Source organism: Centrocercus urophasianus, unplaced genomic scaffold (genome assembly GCF_019232065.1).
Source record: "Centrocercus urophasianus isolate 14NV4802_14NV808 unplaced genomic scaffold, USGS_Curo_1.0 seq_37, whole genome shotgun sequence".
NCBI lineage: Eukaryota > Metazoa > Chordata > Aves > Galliformes > Phasianidae > Centrocercus > Centrocercus urophasianus.
In genome coordinates, this window is record NW_024884944.1 from 779,529 (window position 1) to 803,064 (window position 23,536).

Here is a 23,536-nt window from a genome sequence, read left to right on the forward strand (position 1 = left end):
TGGACGCTGCCTGTGGGTGTGTGGCTGGGATGCAGGAAGGATGTGGGCACCATCAAGGACAAACCTGCCTGCTGCTCGTTCTGCTACCATTCACTTTATTACCCATTCGCTCCGAAAGCAGTTCCCTTATCTGGGGCAAGTGGCCGTCTCAGACGGGCGATAAGAGGAGCTTTTGAGAACAGTGCAAAGAATAATTCTCCATTTGCCAGCTGACCTGGAATATCAAGGGAGAGGGGGAAAAAAAGATTATTGATCTAAAATAGCCCTCCTTTGGTCTATTTTATAACAGTTGGAAGGAGGAAAAAAAAAATAAAATAAAAGTGTTCCCAGTTCAATGGATGGCAAGGGGTACCATTTATTACACTGATTCATTCTCTTTAAATGAGTGCAGGTGTTTTTCAAATGAGACACCTTCCCCAAGTGAGCAGAACAAAAGGGCTTAAAAAAATAAAGGAAGCTCTGGCTTTTTCCAGCAGATGGATATTTGTTTTAGGTAACTCGTGGCAGTATTTTGGGGGGTAGAAAGAACTTTGAAGGACCTTTTCCTGAATGTCGCTTGTGGAGTTTGGTATTTCAAGAGTTAATTCCCTCTTTTTCACTCTAAATCTTCAGCTCATTTAATTTAGTAGAGAAAAGGGAAGAGGACAACATGTTCTTTGGGTTATATAAGAGTCTGGAGATGCTACGATTATTGTATTATATATTCTGGAGTATCTTTATCACACCAACTCTCACACGCAAGCAGGAGGATAACAAATTCTTTACTCGGTCTTCAGTGCAGCTTGTCATAACAAGGGTGGTTAATTAACATGACCTTTTGTGCTCTAAAGGAAAAAACCCAGAAGATCCATTCTCTGATATATTTGTTTTTAAAGCAGCGAAATGAAAGCTGAAATCCACCAGTCGATGGAGCAGAGAAAGAAAATTCAAGAGGCTGCTGCTTCTCCCTGCTCTGAAGGACGGAGGAAAACAAGTGCAAAACGCAAACCTGTGGTTACTAAAGCATCCCCTAAACAGAAGGGAAATAGCAAGTGTGGTCTCAAGGCCTGCATCTCTAGCTGTAGATATATGGTTTCCACAAGCAAGAAGTCTTGAGGGAGACCTTCGGAAAGTGTGATCCCAGCTTTAATGAAGGACTGAAGGGAAGGAGCTGAGAGCAGCTTGATCAATAAAACACTGCCTCAACCGGAAAGCTTCAACAAAGTATGCTAAAAAGGCAAACAAGCAGGTAAACAAGGCCCAGGAGAACGATGAAGCAGCAGCAGCTTATGGACCATCGTTCTCTGATGGAGAAGATCTGAGCTTCTCCAGTGGGAAAAGTGGGAAAAGAAAGAAGAATTTTTAAGCAGTGTTGAATCATCCATCCCTGACTCACGAATCTTTCCTGGCGGCTGCCACTCCTCAGGATCATCCCATGGATCCTATATTCCCAAGGAGTGAAGCCAACATCCCAAGCTCTGAGGCTGAGTTGTTGGAGCAGCAATACCCACTGCCTCTCCAGGGAGGTTTTGCACAGACCACTTGGCTCCCACAGCTTGAAAACATTTCCTACAGGACACTTTGTTCTGCAAAGAGAGTTTGGAAAGATTCAGGCATGGGTGCCTGGAAGACATCTGGGGACCAAGCGAAGAGCAAAGACACCTCTGTGTGTTTTCCACCCATCTGTGTGCAAGGGGCTGCGGTCACTGTGAGCCCACGTGCGTGCTTGTGAGCAGCTCTGGGAGCTGCTGCTCCCATCCTAGGTGCCTGAATTCTCTTCTTAACTCATTTCTAAGTGAACCTTGCTCAGTCATCATCTGGCGGCGCATTCACTGTGTGACCACAGGCAAACTGTAGAAAATTCTCTCCTCGGTGTCTCTCCCTCCGCTCGACCAGAGCCCATGCAGCCACTATTGTCCTCCAGCTGTACTCATAAAAGCAAATATAAAACACTAAGAATGAGACCCAGGCATACATTTGTTTTTTTACTTTCAGGCAGTAGTAGATTTACTAGGAAATGCCCTCTTGGGTAGACCCAAATAAACACTCATTCTGAATGTAAGCCACTGTAGAAGCCTTACAGACCAAAACAATGCGAGGAAGACATCAATTGCTTTGAAATGTTTTATTTTTATGCCATTAAAATGTGGCTTCTGGCTTTTTGCTTTGCAGAGCTATTTGTTCCACTTCAGAAAGGATGAGGATGGGATGGGAGAAAGAGCAGAGGAAGAATTTTATAAAATACTGTCCCTTTCCACTCCAAGTTAACTGGGAATTCAGGAAAAGGTGGCATCTTTTTGTTGCCTTTGAGTAGAACTATTTTTTTATCATTCTTTTTTTTTTTTTTCCATTCCAGAAAATGAACCCTAGACTTGTGACTCTCTTATCGTTGATAAGAGTGGTAGAAAGCTGTTGGAGCTTTATCAGGTCTTTTCAACAAGAACTGCTGAGAAACTCCATTCAGAATGCAGCTGGTGGTAGTTCACACCTCTGTTTTGTGCAATGTATCTTGAATGCACACATTACATACGCATGCACAGCTATAAACAGAATAAGGTGCTCGAATCCTCTCTTAAATTGTCATAAATCATTTACTTTCATCATCCCAGTTGCAACCAGAACCACATAATCAGACGCCCAGGAAATTAATCCTCCTGTTAGGGAAGTATAGGCACTTCAGTGTATGCAAAACCTTGACCAAAGCATCTCTTGGGAAAAGATGCTGACATCCACAGTCCCTCTAAGCGTATGTGTGCCAACACTTCAAGTCAGCAGCAATTGTCTAACAGAGCACAAGAACCTTATAGGGTCTGTGTGCATGCTTTGCTTTACTGTTTTTGTCTGATTAGAGACTGTGAAAGCATCCATAAAAAGCAATTGCACACACAGACGTGGTGGCACAGCCTAGCAATGAGGACTTCCTGACTTGCTTACACCAGCAGTTCTGGGTCAGGCACCAGAGCTTAATCCCAAATCTAACCCCACTTTTCCCTATGCCTTTACTGGCGGCTCTACTGAGGTGGTGCACAAAAATCACGAATACAGTTGCAATGTGAAAATAGCTCATCTGACAGATGGGACCTGCTTTTAAGAAAGTGCTGACTTCATTACATTTCAGCAGATTTGCTCACCGACCTCCAACCAGCCGCTCAGTGGAGGATGTTGAGGAGCTGCAAAGGAAAAGGGTGTTGAGAGAGCTTTGAAAGACAGCAAGGCAGCAGCAGGCCATTGGCTGCACGTCCCTTCCTCTCCTCCTTGGACTGATGCAGCACCCAGCCTGTACCAAGGCTCAGTGTTACATGGAGCTGAATCTCATATGTGTTGTCTAATCCCCTGATGCATCCTTATATGAAAAAGTGCTTCTGGGGCTTTGCAGAAGAGATCTGGTGAAAATAGTCTTAATTCAGCCCTTGGCAGCAGTCAGAAAAGAGGACTTGGGAATGCAGGAGAAGAGATCCTTTATTTTTCATTATTTATTTCCTGTGACACAGAACCGTCTTCTTTCTGCAGGGAAGCTGCTCAGCCAAACCCACTGCAATAAATAAACAAAGCAAAAAGTTTCTGGGGAACATCCTGACTTGATTAATTTTGCCACAAGGAACTTCTCAGGAGGAAAAAAACAGTCAAATCTGCAAAGTAATTTTTATTTTTAGCTTGTCATTCATTGCTTGTGTCACAGATCCCTTCCTGCCCCGCAAGCAAGGGATGCTCTTGCATGGATCATCTGCACCGCTGAGATCCTCTGCAGTCTTTCCAAAGCTCAGAAGAACTCTCCTCCACCCACACTCAGCCACCATGGGGCCGTCCTCACCTCAAACCCAAACAGAGCAATTGAGGTGACCCATCTATGGAGATTTATACCATAAAACCACATGAATGTGCTGGTATTTCTCCAAACAAGTGTTTTTTCATTTATTCTCTCTTTCCCTAACAGCTCCCACACACACAATCAGCTGCCACATGGAGGGGAAGAAAAAAAAAAAGCAAGAAAAAAAAGATGGAAATGACAGCAGAGCAACAGAAAAACTAAAACATTTTCACAGCCTTGTCTGCTGGTTTTAAGTGCATTTCACCACAGCTCAGAATTACATTATTTAGTATCAATTATCCTTTGATTGAAGCTCAGAGAGGTGGCAAGGCTAGCGTTTTTATCTCATTAGCATGTCTTGCCTGCTAACCATTTGCTATATTCCCTCCCTTTGATCCTGCCTTTGATTATATTGTGTGACAAAAGCCCATGTAATCTACTATTATTTCCATTAATAGCAAATCTGCCCTCCTCTTTGACAAGCCAATTTATTATCATTGCAGCGTCTTTGTGCATCTCAGCCAGGTTGACACCCTGTTTCCCGCCCCAGTAGTGCAGAATTGGCAGGTGCTGATCCAGCCTGGGTGCACAGGGACCTTGGAAGTGTCACCAAACAGGGCTCTAATGGCAAGCAGGAGGGGATGAGACAGTGCAGAGTAGTGATGCAGTTGGAGTAGTTTTGCTCTTTGCCCCAGAAGGATGTGACACACGAAGATGCAGAAAGAGGTCTTTGGAGAGGTGAGATCCATTTGGTGACCTGTGAGCATGACCAACTCATTTTCCGAGCCCTGAGTAAGCTGTACCTGCTCCTCAGCGCTGCTTCTGCCGTCCTTCTGCACCCAGACACAAATCTGGAGGTCAGTAAAAAGAAAAATATAAATCTTCATTCGCGTTTTCAAAACCGGTTTGAGAAATGCAGCCTGGACGTGTCATTGATGCTTGCCTTTTTAAAGGCAGTTTTGCAGCCAGAAGTGGGAGCTGAGCCAGAGTGGGTCTTCAAACACCCAAATTGGATGGACAAAACCATGTGGGTACTGCAAAGCCAGCTTGGATTGTTTTTGCTATGATTTGACTAACCCTGGTGATGGTGAGGTCCTCCTCCAACTGAGTCTTTAACAGCAACGTTCCCATAGCACAGACTGTGACTATAAATTGGATGTCCCCACACAGACACAACCCCTCCCTCCACAGCACCATTAACTGGCCCTGTGTGCACATCCCCATCTACTCCAGGAGTAAACATTCATTTTTCACCTCAAAAGAGACACACATAAAATAAACTGCGGTGTCACGAAAATATCCCACTCTGACAACACAAAAGAATAATCACGGTTCTCAACTTAAGCACACACTGCACAGTGCTTATCAGCTTTCTGCACTCTTTTGGCCTGAAAGAGTAGTGAGAAACGTGGTCTTTTGGAAGAATAAGGAGGTTTTTGGTGGGATTCCTCTATCTGCTGCAGCGGGGAGGAGAATAAAGCCATTAAGAAGAGTTGGGCTTATCAATGTGTGTGTTGAACCTCCGTGAAATCTCCTCTTGGAGATATAAAAGATTCAGGTTCAGCTAACAATGGTGCTTCTCATCCTCTCCTTTCATTAAATTTCTGCCTCTATCTTGAAGTCAAAAGCCTGAAGTGTTGGGATCCCTTTGGAGGTGGTTGGGCTCTCATGCACTGCCATTGCCATGAAGTTTCTTCTAAATTGACTCTGGGTCCTGGCAGTCCTTGAGCAGGATTTGGTTTCCAAGCTGGCTGCATTTTCAGAACCTCGAATGAGGTTTCCTGGTGCTTGCTGGGGAAGTTCTCAGGTTCAGTGTAGAGAGAAGAGTGTGCACATAGGCATGGCTCTGTGTCAGGTATGACGTGTCACAGCAAATATCACAGTTCTGTCACTGCATATAACACAAATACAGATCCTGAGGAAAAAAATCCCAAATGTATGTTTTGTTTCTCCACCTTTCCTGCAATTAAAACCTGAAGAATGCAGTGATCAGATGCCTCCTGTTTGTGAAGGAAAGAAACACAACACAAATTGTGGCTGTTGAAATTTTGGTTGAAAACACGCATCTGATTTTTCTTACTTTTTTTTTTTTTTAAAATAGAATTTTGCTCTTTTTTTTTTGGTTAGTTTGTTGTTGTAGTTTTTTACAGCCAGCAGCAGTGAGTCCCATGGATAAGTCGTGCTTAGTGAAGTGTAGATCTGATTTATCTTATGACACAAATGAAGTGCAAATGTATTTCCCATTCACAGCATTTTCTCCTGTTTCAGGGCGACTCCCAGCACTGTAAAATAATCTGAAAGGAGGGTTCTGAATTACTTTTAAACTGCAAAATCCAGACGTGGGGATCAAACGTGGGGCAGATAACTTAAAGCAGGTCAGAAATCTCGTGTCCATCTCACAATATGGATAGTAGCAATCTCCTCCAAGACTCCCACCAACAGAGGGATGCGCCCATTGCAAGAGGTGCTCCAGGCACTGGGGGACCTTCACCTGCTGCTCTGCACACCAGCTCAGGAGGAAGTTTGTACTGCCAGGGCATGGAGGTTTCGTAAATATGAAAGAGGAGGGTGAATTTAAAGCACGGGAGAAAATAGCAGAAATGTTTTTGCAGAAAAAGACGAAGATGATGTTTCTCCTCAGTTTTAGTTTGGATAAATATTTTAAAAAGCTGAGAAAAGACAAAAGCAAAAAGAAGCCTTTTTTGGGGGTGGGGGGTTGAGAAGCATCCACGTGTGGCTTTTCTGGCCCAGATGTGCAGACAAACCCTTTGATGGGGGGTTGGGCTGCAGAGGTGCTTCTCGCTGAGCCCTGCTGCTGCCAGGCAGGAGGGCAGACTGCATTATCCCCCAGATCTCCCTGGCTTCTGAAATCTATGCATGTTAACTGCTTATTTCTCTCCTGCTTTTATTAATTCATAAATAAATGAATGGAGTGGGTTGATTCTTCTCCTTCTTTTTTTTCTTTCTAATCTTTGAAGTATTTTAGAAGAGAAATAATTGGCAAAGAACCCATCCCTTTTCCCACCAGCTCCACAGACTCATTTAAGTTTTATAAGTTTTATTTCTATTAGAATAAAGGTTTGATTTAAACGACTGTAACAACACTCTTCTGCATAGCATACTCAAAGCCCCTAAATACCATTTTTTATATTAGGAGTTTTACCCTTTAAAACTCAGAGCTGTGCTCCCAGGGGGTCAGTCAGTGAACTCACCTGGGCTGTTTCTACCTGTTTTGGTGTTCAAAATCAGCTTCTGTCTCCCCAGAAAATTTATGTCAACAGAGGAGAGCTTTGAAGTGCCACGTGGCCATCTCTGGCTGCTTGCTCTTGGTAGATGTTCAGCTGCAGATTCAACGTTATCAAAGACCATTAATTGCTTTGCTTCCTTTTCCTGCCATGTTTCAGCTTGGCCAAAAGTCTGGCTGTACATGGGGGAAAACCTGCATGCAGGGAAAACCCAGATTTGCATTTGTAAGAGCTCGGTAATTATCCCATTATCTATGCATTATTTTTATCACCAAGTTGAAACTCTTCAGTCTATTATCCAGTGTTCTACAAGCACATGGAGTAGGTGTCTTCACAAACAGGGAGGGAGGTGATGTGCTCTTTCAGAGTGAATTAAAAAGGAAACCCAGGTGAACTGATCAAGCTTTATTATCTTTTGAAGGCAGCTTTCTGGGTTTTCATAGAAAATTAACTACTTTAGTGCTATATACAGAAGCGAATTCACTGAAAAGAAAATTGCAAAGCTTTCCAAGTTATCTTGAATAATAGAATGTAACTCAGCTGAACGTTCTCACCTTTTCCCATGTGCAGCCGGGACAGGTTTAGTGCTGCTTCCAGATCTGCAGTGTGCTCATGCTGCCAAGGTGTTGATTTTACCACGTCTGCTCCAGCAATGAGCCCAGGTTTCCTTTCCTTTTGGGCAGATGCCAGCCTCCAACAATGGTCTTTGGCCATTGCTCTTGCAGAAAGCCATTCCCATCTGCACAGAAGGGCTATGCAACAGTTGAAAGTGATGAGCAGAGTCCTGTGAGCAGTAGATTGATCCTAATAAGGAAGCAAAGGGAAAATATGCATGGAACGAAGAGGAAGCACAACTGAAGACCGTTTGGCCCCATTCTGGACGACTCAAAAACTTACCCATTAAAAAAAAATGATAATAAAGAGGATTAGGTTTTTATTTTCTCAGGATTTTTGGCTGTTTCTGTTCCTAGGCAACTCATGAAGGTAAGAGAAATCACACACAGGCCTCTGCGCTTTGCTGAGAATGTTTCAGCTCGAATCAAACCCAAATTCACCCAGGAAATGTCCCATCTGCAGAGCCTATCACAGCCACGAGGCAAAGCAGCGGCGCCTCAGAAATGTGCATTCCTGTACCCTCAGGTGATGGGGGAAGTTATCAGAGTGAACTGCCAGCAAACAAACAGGGGGGAAAAATTAATCAGAGCATCCCATTTCAGCATGACTGGGAGCAGTGGGGCTGCAGCAACACTGCAGAATTGATTAACTACTTATTAAATGAGAGCTGTGGCGACAGCTCTTAAGAAAAAAAAAAATCAAATTAAAGCAAGCAAAGCTCCAAGCAAATAAAGAAGAAAAAAAAAGGGAAAAAAAATAAAAAGGGAAATGCAAGTTAATGGATGCTTCAATCACTACACTGTGCAAACCACAGGAGGCTGCAACAATGACAACTTGTGTATACTGCTGGAAAACTTCTCTGCTGGAGAAGGCATTGGATGTGTGGAGAAGGCATGTGAGAGGATGGTGAGATGGGTTTTGGAATCATAGAGATGGTGGGGATCATTTGGCTTTCTGGCCCAATCTGTGCCCTGGGCACGGGGTTTTCCTTGCCCAATTCATTGCAATGTCCCTGGCAAAGAGCAAACACAACCAAGCAAAAGCAGTGCTGGGTTTTTAGGACCTTTCACTTGTGACCGCGGATGTTTTCCCCCTTTATAGAAGAGGTTTGAAAGCAGCCAAATTCTCACCCTCATTCTGGTGGAGTTCAATGGGCTGAGTTATATAGGCAGACAGGAGGCTCTATGGATCCCTTATGACACTAAAAACTATTGAAAAGCCTTTTTGCCATGACCCATTTAGATCCTCTCGCCGTTTCATTTCCTCTCCCATCTGTCACACCTTTAAAAGCAGAGCTTTTGCATCTCATCTCATTCAAGTGTTTCCAAGGCAGCCCCAAGTAACTGTCTCTTCCACTTCTCAAAAAACTTTTCAGACTCTCTCTCTATTCCCCAACAACAAACCTAGCTGATGCTGGCCATAGCAGAGTTGTGGGCCCAGAGCATCCCTTGTAGGAGCTCGGCTGCACTCATGCAGGTGGAAAAGCCCAAATCCATCCCTAGCCAGGTACATCACTCAGGCTGCTGGCTGATCCTGAGCCGTTTGCATCTCCAATTGCCTTGCACTGCAGCTCTCCACTCCAGCTAATTGCCATGAACTTGGGTGTAACTCCTTTTTACTACCCACTGATGGTTGTCTGCTATGAAGATGAATCAGTTCTTTAAGCAGCAATCAGCCTCCTGGTTTAGCCAAAATGCACCCATCCCTCTTCAAACCTATTAAGGGCTGGATAAACTTTCAAGTTAATGCACACTGCAAGCACACAACCACTTGACATGTCAAGCACCTAAATAATTTTTGTTATTCTCTAATGAAAAAATTCTTTAGGATAGGAATGAAAGAGAACAGTGCCAATCGCACTTGTGAGCTCCAATTAACACAGGCTTTGTGGTCTGCCTTCATTTGTCACTAGCTCTGACTTGCTCAGTGAAGGTCAGCTCCAGCCAGATAGGAGCAGTGCATCGCATCAGGTTCAGCACTACCTGTTCTCTGAGGATCAGCAAGACCCAGAGGATGCTGATAGTGAGGAAGGCACTGAGCACGGGTCTGGGGAGGAGAGCAGCTCCCTGCCTGTCTGCCCAGGTAGTCCCAGGCTGCCTTTGGGGATAAAGGCAAACAGAAGAGCTCAGATTTTGCCCTGAAAGATTCTGGAGATAAGGAACCCGCTGAGCTGGCATTAGGATGGGTGCTGATACAGTTGAGATCAGCTCCCTGCTGCAGGGGAGGGCTGAATCCCAAACAACCCTCTAAAAGTGGTCCTGATGCAGGCAGTGAGCATGAACAGTCACAGCACCTGACCATTTCTACCCAAATTTCTCTGGTTTTGCAGCTGGGACCAGCTTCCTGGGGTGATAACATTTTAAGATGCTGAAATTTGACTCTTCTTCCTTTCCTTTATTAAGACCCTGCTCACCGAACGCTGAGAATGAACAGCATCTGGAAATGGCACCAGGGAGGGGGATGCATTGGTGTAAGATACGTTACTGAATTAGCTTTGGCCTTTAAATGGGCTGAAAGGAAAGTGGCATTTATCTGCGAAGCCAGCCTGGCAGAACAAAAGAAACATAAAACAATAAAAAACCCATCTATTTCCTATCAAGAGCAGAAGGCTTGGAAAGGCATCAGCGAAGCAGCCCCCGAAAGCCAATTCTTCATCGCTATCCTTCCCCTTCGTTGTGTGTTTATCTGGGGTAAAATATAGCAGAAATGCTAACGTTGCCATTTGGGAATTTTGTTAAGCTGAAATCAATATGTTATTATTTTTTTAGAACTGAGGGAGGGGGGGACAGGGGGTGCTGTGGGGCTTGGCTTTGCCCTAATGCTCTCAGCACATCATGGTCAATTCACAGGAGGGGCTGAGCGCAGTGGTTGGTACGATACACCCAAGATGCTTCAGATGCCCCTTGTGCAATCCAAAATCCAGCGATGGGAACTGGAAGAGCAGATTGGAAGGGGCACAAAAGCTTGCAGCAGGAGGTGGCTGGGGGCTGGGGAGCTCTGCAACCCACTTTGCAAGATGCTGTTGTGCCCCAGCCCGCTAACGTGGGGGGAATTTGCCTCTCTTCCTGCTCAGCTGCAGATGCAACCACTCTAATAAGCTGTAACTTTCCTTTCCATTTGGAAGTAATGAGATATAATCTGTTTAATTCTAGTCTTTGAGCTCTTTTGGCGGCCCTTTTCTATTCCCTTTTTCTGATTTTTTCGCTCTTTTAAAGGAAAACTCCATCACGAAGCGAAAGATTCACTAATCACCAGCTATAATTACAAAGAAGAGTAAATTGCCATAAACTTTTTTTTTTTCTTTTTGCAAAATTGCCTTAAATATAATGAAGAATAATTAAAAATCAAATAAGCAGCTGCAGACGAGTGGTTGGTGGAGGTTGGGCAGGGGGAGAGTGAAGGAAGAAGCCAAAGATGTTTGTGTAAATCCAGATAGGTGGATGCAGATGGGGCAGCAGTGATGGCAGATCCCCAATGGCAGATCCCCATCGTCACTGTCAAGGCAAGAGGATCTTTCTGGGGATTAATTTGTCCCTCAATGGGTATTTATTGATTGCATCATTTTTCTCACTGATAATTCCCCCAAGTGAGTGGAATTTGGCCCAGCACAGACCCAAATTCCTGCTGGAACGTTGCCACCACATCCAAGGCGCACCCCTCGCCTCCTGCAGGAGATGGGGAGGCTTCATTAGCAGCAATCAATGGTTTCCATAGCTACAAATGTTTCCATCAAATGCTGTCTTGAGGAAAGAAAGGAGAGAAAAAGTGCTCAGACAGCTCCAGAGGTACAGATTTTAGTTCTGAGCAGTTGTCGCGCTGTAAGGAACTGCGGATGAATGCGGGACCAGCAGGCAATTATTTCTGGTCTGTGTGCACCCTGGGTGCACAGGGCCTGCTGCATCTCTCCATCAGACTCAGAGCATTGTGGACCCAAGAAATCCCCAGCAGGAAGGGTGCAGGCATTGTGCAGGCAGAGCAGCACAGCTTCACCCTCAGCACAGCCTCCACAGACTGACTTCTCTGAAGCTGCTCAATAAGAAATAGGTTCTGACTTGGCATGTCTCTGTCTGGAAAGGGAGAAAACTTCAAAGATCAGCACCTGAGAATTCTTACCCGGAAAATGAGATGCTCTACTTCGCTCTGAATGCCGGCAAGTTGCTAAAATGCAGCCAAATAAAGTTCAAGTTGGGGTTACATCGGGTTTATTACACGCAGTGATAGATTCATAGGGTTCATAAATCACCCTATTTCACAGGTGTCGAGGTCTTTTTTGGTGCAGGTCCGTGCTGGCACTTGCGTCCTTGCATTCAGCCTCACTACTCAATTAACTTCCCTATGCTTTCTGCTACTGCTATGATCCTGCAATACATTTGCTTAGTCAAGTCTCAAAGGGAGCTCGAACAAAACCCTGAGCATTTTCCAGGTAACTCTTCCCATGAGCAATGAGCGGAGCGAGGATTTCTTCACATCAGAAAGATGCAGAGAGGGTCGAGAAAGGAGCGGGCAGGCAGCTGGATCTGCCTCGTTCCCAACTGCTCTCCCCCTCCAAAAAAGCAGTTTTTGTCACAGACCTCCATGTGGGTTTTGACAAATTGGTGTGGAGCAACGAGGAAAAAAGAAAACGTGTAAGGTCAGGCTGGCAGCTAACCAAGCTGCGCTGATTTTCATGCTCTGCCAGAGCGCTGGCGGAAACCCTAAATAAATCCCTACAGGTGTCTGGAGACTCTGGCTACTTCCTGTGGATAGACCTGCTGAAAATGCTCAGTGTGGGTGGCTGGATGTGTACCTCCTGGAAATCATCTGCTGCATTCCATAGCAGAGGCTGTACCTCTCCCCACATCCCTCATACTGCATGTCCTGCACCACAGTGAGTAAATTTCCTGCTTAAATTCCACTGGAAGCCATAAGTTTCCGCCGGTTGCTGATCAGCTCTGGTGGACAGGGGCTATGATTCCAACAAAATCCACGTTTCCAAAGCTGGAGCAGCAAAGCCCACCAGTACAGACAGTGCTAAATGCAGTTTTATCCAAGTTTGGGAAAAATAGAGCCATCACACTTATTTAAGGAGAAGAAAAGCTGATTTAACAGACTGGCAGGAAAGATGCCATGTGAGCTCAGCCCTTAGCAGTCACAAGAGAATCCACATCCAGACCCTCAATGCAGGCTGCAACTCTACCTACCTTACCCAACCCTACCCTGTTCTATTCTAAACCTCCTCTTTGCAGTGAATTGCACCATCATCCTGCAGAAAACACTGTTAGTTTTTCCCTTCCCATCTCCTAAGAAAGGGGAAAGGTGACCGCTGAGCCATTTGAGCTGTGTTTGAATTCCGGGGGTAGAAATCACGGGGAATTTGTCACCACGATGGTCCCCCTGCTCACACAGCTCTGATTAATTTGGATGCCAGCAGCTGTGGGGAAACACGACACTGCCGTCGATACAGCCCACGCTATTAAGGAAAGTCATTTGGAAAATAAGGTTTTTAAGCGGTGTGATCCACTTGGAGATTTTTCAATACCTAATCACCGATGGAGCGCTCGGCGCGGGGCTGAAGGTTTAAATAAATAGCATTTGCAGAGCATTATTTCATTTCATTAATCAATCGACGACTGCAGGCTCCTCGGTTGGTGAGTTTGGGGTTAGGTTTTTCTTTCCCACAGAAAGTATCAAATTCTGCTTCTTTTAGTTAGAAAGCCCCACTGCAAAAAGGTCTGAAGTTTCCAAACCCTCAGCCATGCAGAGTCCTGTGTGCTCTGAACTTGAGCCCCCAGGTCAGTGCTTAAGCAGCATCTCTGCAGACACACAGCTATAAGGGCATGGGCTGAGAGCAGCCCCACTGCTACCTGCAGAAGAAACCCACCAGTGCTGCATTAGCTGGAAAATATCAGTGATAACTGTGACATTCACTTAATGTGGGCTGTTACAATTAGATGCATTTCATGGGGAAGAGAGGTAAATTTCATTCGGGGAAGTTGTTGCTTTATTATATTACCCTCCTGATTTTTCAGTGCAGGTGAAAAATAAAAAGGGCGACGTGCTCAGCAAACTCGGTGCAAACTATTTTTTGTTAATTGTAGATTAATTATTCAGAATGACAGATATACCTGAGACTTAGCTGAATAGCAAGTAAACAAGCCCCCCCTTCCAGCCCCTGCTCAATCTGCATTGCAAACTATTATTTAAAATTAGACATAAATAAGACCGTCTGTAGCACTGAAATTTCCAGCACCTCCAAATGTGTTTTTGCTCAAAATCAGAACGAAAAAGAGTGAAATGTGAGATTCGTGAAACTCCAAAAAGCTTCAGTTTAGAAACAGGCAGCTACATGACACCCTAATCTGCACCAGGTGCTAAAAATGTGTATTAATATCAAATGGCAGAGCTCAATTCTGCGGCAAATGCAACATCTGAAGGTTGCCAGAACTCCGATTTTTTTAACATTATCAACATGCCGTAAGAAAGTTGAAGGCATTGATTTCTTTCACACTGCAGAGCGCTGTCCAAGCAGCCCCAAATTACACAAAATTCCTCTTAAAGAGGAAAAATTCTCCTTTTAAAGGGCTTCAGTCTGCACTGCCTGTGGTACATCTCCGCCTGAGCAGCAGGGCTGAGCCCCATCCCTGCTCCAAGGCCACGCTGGTATTCCATCCTACTTATTGCTGAGGTGGGTGGTAATGGAGCAGGGCAGAGCCAGTGCCTTGGTGGGTTTCTCCATCCTCCATGCACAGAGAGAAACCTGGGCCTTGGGCAAGCGCTCTGCATTCCAAAAACCCTCAGAACAGTCGAGGGATTCAGGATTTCAGCTGAGCAAGTGGTGTGGAAAGCAAAGCGTTCCTCTACGCAGCTCCCTCTGCAAACCATTAGGAAGGTTTCTACCTCCCCAAGGCCTTCTCGTGCTCTCCTGCATCCTGCGTGACTCTGCCTGCTTCCTCCCTGCCCTCCCCTGGCCGAGGGTCTCGTGCTGAGGCTGATGTGAGCAGGCAGTGTGCGTGATGGGGGTGGAGCTGGGGGTGCTGTGGAAGGGGCTGAGCGCAGCCCCTCCTCTGTGGCCTCCTGCATGGCTGATGTGACCCGATTGCACGTCCTTCCCCTCTCACTAATTCCATCACGCCCTTCACTTTGTGTTAGGGATGCACACGTAATGCCCGAGAGATTCATAATTTGGCCTCAGTCTCCATTGCGCCCGCATGACTCTGCGGGTATGGAGGAAATCTGAGCATTTTAATGTGTTTAAGGGTCATTGGGTTTTTTGATAATAGCACAGGGACCTCCTTGGAGGGATGCTCTGGTTCCTCACGCCACAAATCTCTCATAGGGCGGGCTCCTCCAGGGCCACAGGCACCACAAAGCCATATTCCATGCACGAAGATCAAACTGTGCTGCATGCATATCCTATTACCCACACCAGAGCACTGGGGTCAGCAGCCTTTCCTCCTTGTTGGAGGAGTTGTCCTCACCTCGTCAAATGAAAAACAATAATAGAGGCAGAAAATACTATTCCAAATGATGGAGAAGCCCATGGGGAAATTAACACACTTTTTTTTTTTTGCTTTTCAGGTTTCAGTTATACAGAAAAGTCTATAAAGTGGTGACATTTTTAACCATTTTTGCTCATTGCTTTGAACTTCCCAGCCTTGTATTCAGAGACACCAAGGCCCAGAAGGGCCAGAAGATGTAGTTTAATGAGACAAGTTTTAAAGGTCACTCTGTGTAATAAATCTGTGCTTTTTAATATTTAAACTTTTAAGGCATTTAAACCTTTAGGCTCCTGGGATTTGCTCTACCAGATCCAACCAGATCCATCAAGCCCAGAAAGCCCCTCGCCTCTGGGACTATCCAATTTCTTATGCTTGAGATAAAGAGGGTCTCTTTATCCAAGTCCATTCATCTGTCGTAACTCAGGTGCCTTTATATCCTATAAATCAGCCTGGAATGCTGGACAAAGTGTTGAAGAACGTTATTCAAGGCCAAGCTTGAGGAGTTCCATCCCACCCTTGCTGGAAGACAGCTGAGAAAGGGGACTCAGCAACAGAAAAATGTGATGTCTCCCAAAACCCTGCCCAAAACCCCTTCTCTGGGCTTTGGCCAAGCTATTCTGACTCAGATTTAGAGGTAGATGGATTAAAGGTAGAAAATCTGCCAATTTTAAAGCTTGGAAGCACAGGTCGGGATTTGCCTTCAAAGCATCTCACCTATGATTTGGGCCAGATACATTTAGGTGAACTCACACCCCAGTAGCACTTTGAATGCCTCCAGTTGAGCTCCCCCTGCCTGGTGCCAGCTGCAGGCTCCTCTCTAGCACAATGTCAGAACCGATGCTGTTAGCACCCAATTGCTTTTCCATCGGAAAGCATTAAGGATGCTCTTGCCTTGCAGACTGCTAATGCACTAACACACTCTGAAATGCTCAGTTGACTGGCAGTTTTCCTTATTGATATTGCAGTAAAAATTAGATATTATTAAATTGAATCATTGTCTCATAATCAGGCTCTGAGCAGGGATGTGGGCCAGAAGCAAGGGGGATGGTCAGGAGGCACATCGCAGTTGGGTTTGCAAACTATGCTTCCAGGAGCTATGTTACAAAAAGGGAATTAGAGAGTAATTTTTCTTTCCCAAAATCAAGATGCAGAATGTTTCCAGAGGTCCTCCAGTGCCTCAAAACCCAGCAGTGATATTTAAATCTGGGAGAGCCCCAGCTTTCACTGCAGAATGGGGAAACTGATGCGGTACACTCGCTGCATCACATGGTGAGCAGATTTCTTCATTTTCCATCTGTATGTTAATGTGGTCATTTGTACTTAGTTTGCATGGCTTGTGGCTGTGCAAGAACCTGGTTGGTATAACCCAAATCTGCTGTGGTCATTGATGGCTGCAACACCTCCTGTTCGCGGCCTGGGGATTTGGTGGATGGGGGAAGATGCAGAAACCTCCAAAAAATAACTTTTCAGATAAAAAGTAAGCAAATGTACAGCTTTCCAGAGAGGTAGACACATGTCCTGGGGTTGCTCAAGGGGAGATCTGAAGGAGATGGAAAGGAAGGTTAGGAAGGTGGGATGAGAGAAGACTTTGCTGTCTGCCTTCTGAAAAGTTTCTGTATATAACAAGAAATTGGCTTGCCTCTTGATTATTCCATCTCAGGCGCATTACACAAAGGCTCCTGATGCATTACAGCAGCTTTATATTATTGCTCTCGTGATGGATGCGTTTTGCTGCGTGCAGGATCTCGTCCTCAGCCCAACATGAATTCCATTAGGAGGCCAGATGGGAAATGAGGTCTTTCAAGATGTAAATCCTTAAATAACTTTTTCTTCTTTTTTTTTTTTTTTTTTTCCTAAATTAGATGCCGGTGTTAAGCCATCTATTTGACTTCAATTCAGTGGTGAGCTCTGGCCCTGCTGGCCTCACTAATCTTTTAAGTTATCTGTATTTGAAGTAGGACCTTATCACTGCTTGTTCATCTTCTCCTCACTCCAAAGTCAGAATTATTTCCTCACGTTTGTAATTATGGCAACGTCATCAGTCGCCTGGAAACTCTACCCTAAAATATGCTTGTGCTTACACTGCAGCAACCTTGAAACACCTCCAGTGAAAGGCACTGAAATCTGCTTTTGGAGGTTGTCCCATCCGCATCTCCACGCAGTTCCAAGAAACTGGATTGAGGCAGGGATGCTAAGAGGCTTTGGGGGAAAAATGCACATTAACAGCGTTGTCTGGGGTGGGAGCAAAGCCAACCGCCTGAAGGCAACCGCATCAAGAAAAAAAAAAAAAACAAGTCGTTTACAATCTTACCCTGCTTTTGAGGTGAGGAAATTAGAAGCTCAGTGAAGGAAAGCATCGCTGGTTTGTGAATTTCAGGTGGGAAGAAAAGTGGAGAGGATGCTCGCTCCAAAGAGACGCGGCCTCACGTGGGCTGGCTGTTGGCAAATGCACACAGCTTGTGGATTGCCATCTTAACCCTACAAAGCTAATTCCTGCTTGTCTTCCAAATAAACACAAAGGGTTTAAGTGCCTTGATTTGTGAGTTAGTCACATTTCTGATGGCTTTTGATCACCTCCCCCCACGCCACCCCAGCTGGAGAAGTGGCTCAGCTGAGCTCCACGTGGTGAGGCAGCTCCCTGGGAATTTCCAGGTGGGAACAGGGAATGGAAAGTGCTCACAGGGAGTGAAGAAGTTTGGAGAGTTCTGCAGCTCCCCAGAGGAATGATGCCCAACAAACTCAGTGTGCTAACTGGTGCCCCCTTGGTCCCTGTCTCACCCAAGCCTAATTGGTGGCACCAGAGAAGTATGAAGCAGCCAAACTGTGTCCCTCAAAATCATAAAATTCCAAATAGTTTCCCCTTGCAAGCAAGAAGCAGAGCAAGGACTCCCTTCTCCTGAGCTGTTTTTGGTTTGTTGCTTTTTTCCAAAAGAAAATTGATGCATCAAGAAGTGTAACATCTGCTCCTCTGAGCTTCCCTACAAATTTCTGAGCCTCTCAAATCCACAGAAAGTGCCCTGGGTTTGCTCCTGGTGGGAGTTCTCAACCTTGCTGTATTTGGCATGGGAAGTACTGCTGTTTGCTGTGAAGTGAGCACAGAAATGATTTATCAAATGATCAATCTGTGTCTAATGCCTGGGAAGAAAATGTTGGGCTGGTTTAAGCTAGAGACCTAACCCTGGCAGCAAGAGGTGAGAAACCACCAAAAAAGAGGATTTTCCTAGGAAAGCACTCCTTGAAACTCTTCGAATATATCAGCTAGCCTTTACCCAGGCATCGGTGTCAATCTGAGCAAGAATATTTCTTCTGATCAACATCCTTCTCCTTGCCCCTGTCTTGCTTGAAGACTGTGCTTTTGATGCCACCCCTGTGCATCCTCAGCTCAGACAAGGCGTTTTCCAGATCAGGCACTGAGTTAAATGAAGATCGGCAAGAATAAGCTGCCTAACTTGAAAAACCTGCATTACCCCAATCTCTATTCATGAAAGCATTATGTTGAATTAACGTTGTTATAGAATTAGCCTCCTAAGAGGCTTGGAGATGTCACCTCCGTTAAGTTGCTATTATTTGTAGCCCACTTCATGTGGTGAATACAGTCATAAGGAGTGGTCTAGGTTGTCTAATCACCGAGTAATGTGCTGAAATTAGGAAAACACATGGGTTGGGTTTTTCTCGTCTTTTTTCTTGACGTTCAGGCCTAACTTTTCAAATCACTGAAAAGCAGAAAAAATCTTCCACTGCAAGACCAGCTTTGTCTTTTTTTTCCTTCTGCACTGCAGTCCCAAATCTCAGATCCACCCATGAAGGTACTGCCTCAGCTGGGGAGCAGCACACAGCAGGATGCTTCTCCTGCTTATAGGTGCAATTATGAAGATTCATCAACCTCACTTAGACTTTAATTTTATTTTGGGGAGAACACCAAGGTTTCCCAAATGTAAAATTTGGGAAAAGCACTGTGAAGGTCAACATAAGGCAAAAAGATTGCTGGGAGGCAAGTTTGCCTTCTGTTCTTTCCTGCTGCTTCTTGGTGGCTTGGCTGAGGACAACCAACATTTGAAAGTAACTTTACACCAATGGAATCTATGGCATCTCCCCATCTCCTTGGGTCCTTTCTCCTGCATCCAACAGGCTCTCCTGGTTTTATCCTACTTTGAACTGATGCTCAAAGGTGGATGAGTTTCATCCACTGAACAAAAGCTGGTGGGCACCCCATGGCAATGTGACATCTGAAAACAGCACGTGGAACAAACCAGTGAGGACAAGAGGGGGTCCTGCTTGGAGGCAGGTGGAGTCAGAAGGGCAAAGGTTGGGTTTGGCACATAGGGCTCACTCCATGGGTGCAATGGTGGCTCACCAGCCTCCCCCATCATGCTTCACTGCCTAACTCATTTAAAGGGAATTAAATAACGAAGAAAGAAACCCAGGAATTAATTGAGTCTTATGTTTTCTGAGTGCAAACAAGTTTGACGCTCAGCTCTCCACCTACCTCTGGAGTGCAGATGCCTGAGCACACATCATCTGTTCGCTCACCACAGTGGGGCCAAATAACCCAAATGATTCACCAGGAAGGCTTAAAACTGGAGAGGTTAGCACTTCTTGCTAAAAATGCCTCCGCACAGGGCTTTCAGGTTGCTCATATGGAAAGAGAAGGGAGAGGAAAAGGATAATTTCTCTCAAACTCAATGTTGCAGGTGATTAGTGCACAATGCACCCTGAGCAGCTTTAGTATTTAACATGGAGGTGATAGTGGGAATTTATGAGAGCTCGTGGACAATAACTGCTTTCCAGAGAGGCTTTGATTAAACATTATGGATCCACATTATGCAAATTTATTGCATGGTTAATACGACTCCAAAAGAACACAGTGGCACTTTAAAAAGCAGTTTAAAAAAAAATAGAGAGAGAGAGACAGAGACCATGGTGCTCCTCAGATCTGCAGAAAGACCTTCAGGATGGAGCGACACTGGCTGAAAACTGATAGAGCAGCTGAAGTTCATGACATAAATGGGGGAATAGAAGGAAGATGAGACTAATTCCTACATGGATATTTCACCCTCATACTAGCATTAAGTCAGTGGCGACTTGTGGCCCATTACCCAGAACAGTTAGAATGATACGAGATGGAAATTTAATGCAGCTCCCAAATATTGCGTTCCTCCCAGGAGAGCTGCAGGAAAGGGCTTGCTTTGATTGTTTTCTTCTTTTCTACACTTTTGGATGTCATCTGTCAACATCTCCTACAAAATAACATGATTTATACCAGCAGGCTGATTGTACAGCTTTCATTAACTTAGATTTGCTTGTTCTTTAAAACTGCTATTGTGATAAGGCATACACTTATTTCCTTCTGGAAATCAAGGTTAACAAGAACACAGATCTCATCAGCATCTCTTTCTCAATCAAACAGCTAAAACACAGAAATAACATGAATCCTCTTTGGCTGCCTGGTGTTAAAAATGGATGTTTTGGTCAAAGACCACGATCTAGGAACTTCTGTAGGGCATCGTTAGGAGGACCTCAAGTTTGGGGAGGTTTATGAGCATCCCATCTTCTCCCATGCTCAGAGCAGCAAGGGGCATAAAGAAAACTTCCCTGGTGTTAATCAGAGCAGAGATCTCTTACCTCCTCCCAGATCCACCAAGCCCTTCCTTTTAAGCTATATATACTTTAAAGGATGTAACCCAGATAATAATCGCTGCTTGTAGATTATTCAAGGCTGCCTCTGTTTATGTCTCTGGAGGATACTTATGGCTGCTGCTGGCAAGAGGGCAAATTGGCAACGCATCAGATTTTTAATAAAAATAGAAGCAGAGGACACATAACAAGGCTCATTTAGGGCAGGAAGAAGGCAGGCAGTGAGCACAGACCCAGTGGGCAGAAGCATTAGGCACGGGCGGGCAGCCCTGGCATTACAGTCACTTCAGACTGGAGGGGAGAAATCCCTTCCTGGAAGATGCTGGTGGGGATTTGCGCAGTTGGACAAGGAGGCTTTCTCCTCTCATTTTCAAGCTATTGGCCAATGCAGCATGAGCCTGCCGGCACCAGGGCTGATAAGGAGAGGCAGCGAGTGCACTGCACTGATTTGGGGAGCAGGCACATCCAGTTGGAGTCCAACCCCTGCTGAGAAGGTGCTGGCAGTAGGAACGACCCCCAGCCTTCCATTCGGTGGTGCCAAGATTGCTGCTTTCCATGACTCCCTGCTTGACTTCAAGATCTGTTTAAATTTTGCTGCACTACCACTTGGTTTCCCTGTGCATGCAGTGCTGCTCCACACCAAAATCCTCCAAACAGCAGCAGCAGGAGTTTGGTAGGAAAATAGACAAGGTGCCTGCAGGGGTAGCCCAGCAATCTTTCTTCATCCTGGGGTCATGAGAGTATCCTGCACGAGCTTCTGTGCCAGGGGATTTTAATGAGATGAATACCCTCAATGCCCAATGAACTGGATTTAATGCGTTTTTAATTGTCCAGGGTTGCATTTTTCTACAGGGAAGAAGAAAAATCAGAGCCATAAGAATGAGTTAATTGGAGCAGGGCAAAATTTCTGCGCTGTCGGGGACAGTTTTCAACAAGACTCTGCCCCAGATAAGAAAGGGAAGGCTGGCCAATGCCAGGTGTGCTAATTTCATAGAGAAAAAGGTGGAAATTGCTCATTCTCTGCCATCCCAGGCCTTGAGATTTCACATTTCTATTCTATTCTAAGGAAGAGAATGGAGGAGGTTGGGCTGCTGGAACCACTCATTGCTCACCACTGTCTCATTTCACTGAAGAACCTTTGTCTCTGGGGCTGTACGTTCCTGTGGGTGCTGGCATGAGTTTCTTGCAGTACTTTCCCCTCTTCTAGCTGCTTTTATCCAGTAATCTCAAAAGCACTTTCCAACTAATAATTAATTAAACTTCATAGACTCTTTGTTCAATTCCAGATTATTAATAAATTATACTTTATTATTTATAAATACATGCCATGTAATTTTTCTCTCCTGCTATTACCTTAAGCAGTCACTTATCCTATATTAGCACAGTTTAACTCTGATTTAGGAATCGTGCTCTTTGCCCTTTGGATGTTTGTCCATGCTGGAGGGCTGTTGCATAGGAAGAAGAGCAGTAGGAACAGGCTTGCCCATTTTATTGGTGATGTACATAACTTCACTGCAAGCTTTTACCAAAAGGAGTATTATTATTATTATTGCCCTTATCTACACCTCAAATTAGTCGCATTACTTTTCCTCTCACCTTCAGCCCCCTGCTAACCCTATAATTCCTAGTCTGGAGCTTGTGCCTATTTCATTTCTCTCCTCTAAGATGCAACAAAGCTGCTTATCTGAGCCATGAGACCAGGGCCCATTTCTGCTCTGCTCCCAAATCCTCTTGACCTCAGCAGCCTCCAGCTTAGCCCCAGAGCAGCACAAACTCACACTTTTTCTCCTGGCGCTGAACGCAGAGCAAACAGCAGCTGCCTGAACAGGATTTCATTTACCTGTAGGGCAAAAGCCATGCAGAGGGGAAGTAAACACGACTTAAGAGAAATAAGCCATTGAGATGGTTTCTCCAAAGCACCGTGTTCCTTTGCTCAAGAAAAGCCAGCGAGGGATGTGCTTAAGAGCATTAAAAGGGGTAAAGAGAGAGCAAGAGCCACCCCAGCACATACAGTAAATAGAGGGTGAAGGCCATTATTAGGGGACTGTCATCTCCCCTTGCAGACGCTCACAAAGAGAGGAGATAAGGGGAGAGCAAAGCGGAGAAGCTGATGAGCTGACCTGCCACAAACAGCCAGCATCTCTCCTATAACAGGCTGCACCCATCACACGTTGAGCTGCTGCTTACTGCTCCTCACCAAAACCACTTCTGACACATCTGCATAGGGACACATCAACACTTTCACCAATAGCATCAGTCTGGCACACCTCTACTTGTTTATCCCTTCTGGGCTGGTAGGTCTCACCCATAACCTAAGATCAGGACATGGATGAGAATGGGCAGCCATTTCCTGGTCTATTGGTAAAATACTAAAATAACCCCTGAACACACGTGAGTGTGTTCTGAGCTCCTAGGAAGGCTTCTCCCAGCTTCTGGGTGGACCTGCAGGATTAGAACCCAGATTTGCTTTTAAGATGTAGCAATGCTGGAAGCATAGCACATCCTTCACCATCTGCTAGCACCGGGCAAAGCAAGAAAGACAGAAAGGGCTACTGTATAATCAATGACTACACAGATGTTATAATTATGAAATAAACAAGAGAGTTTGGCTAAGCAAGTTATTATACCAAAAAGAAAATAGATAGAATGCTTACTTGTGTCCTGGGCTCGCTACAAAACTCCACAGGAGGGATATCCAGAAGAGATCCTTCCCCACTTGTGGCCAGCTCTTAAATGGCTGTAGGAGAGGTGCAGCCAGGCTCCACCTGCTCCAGCAG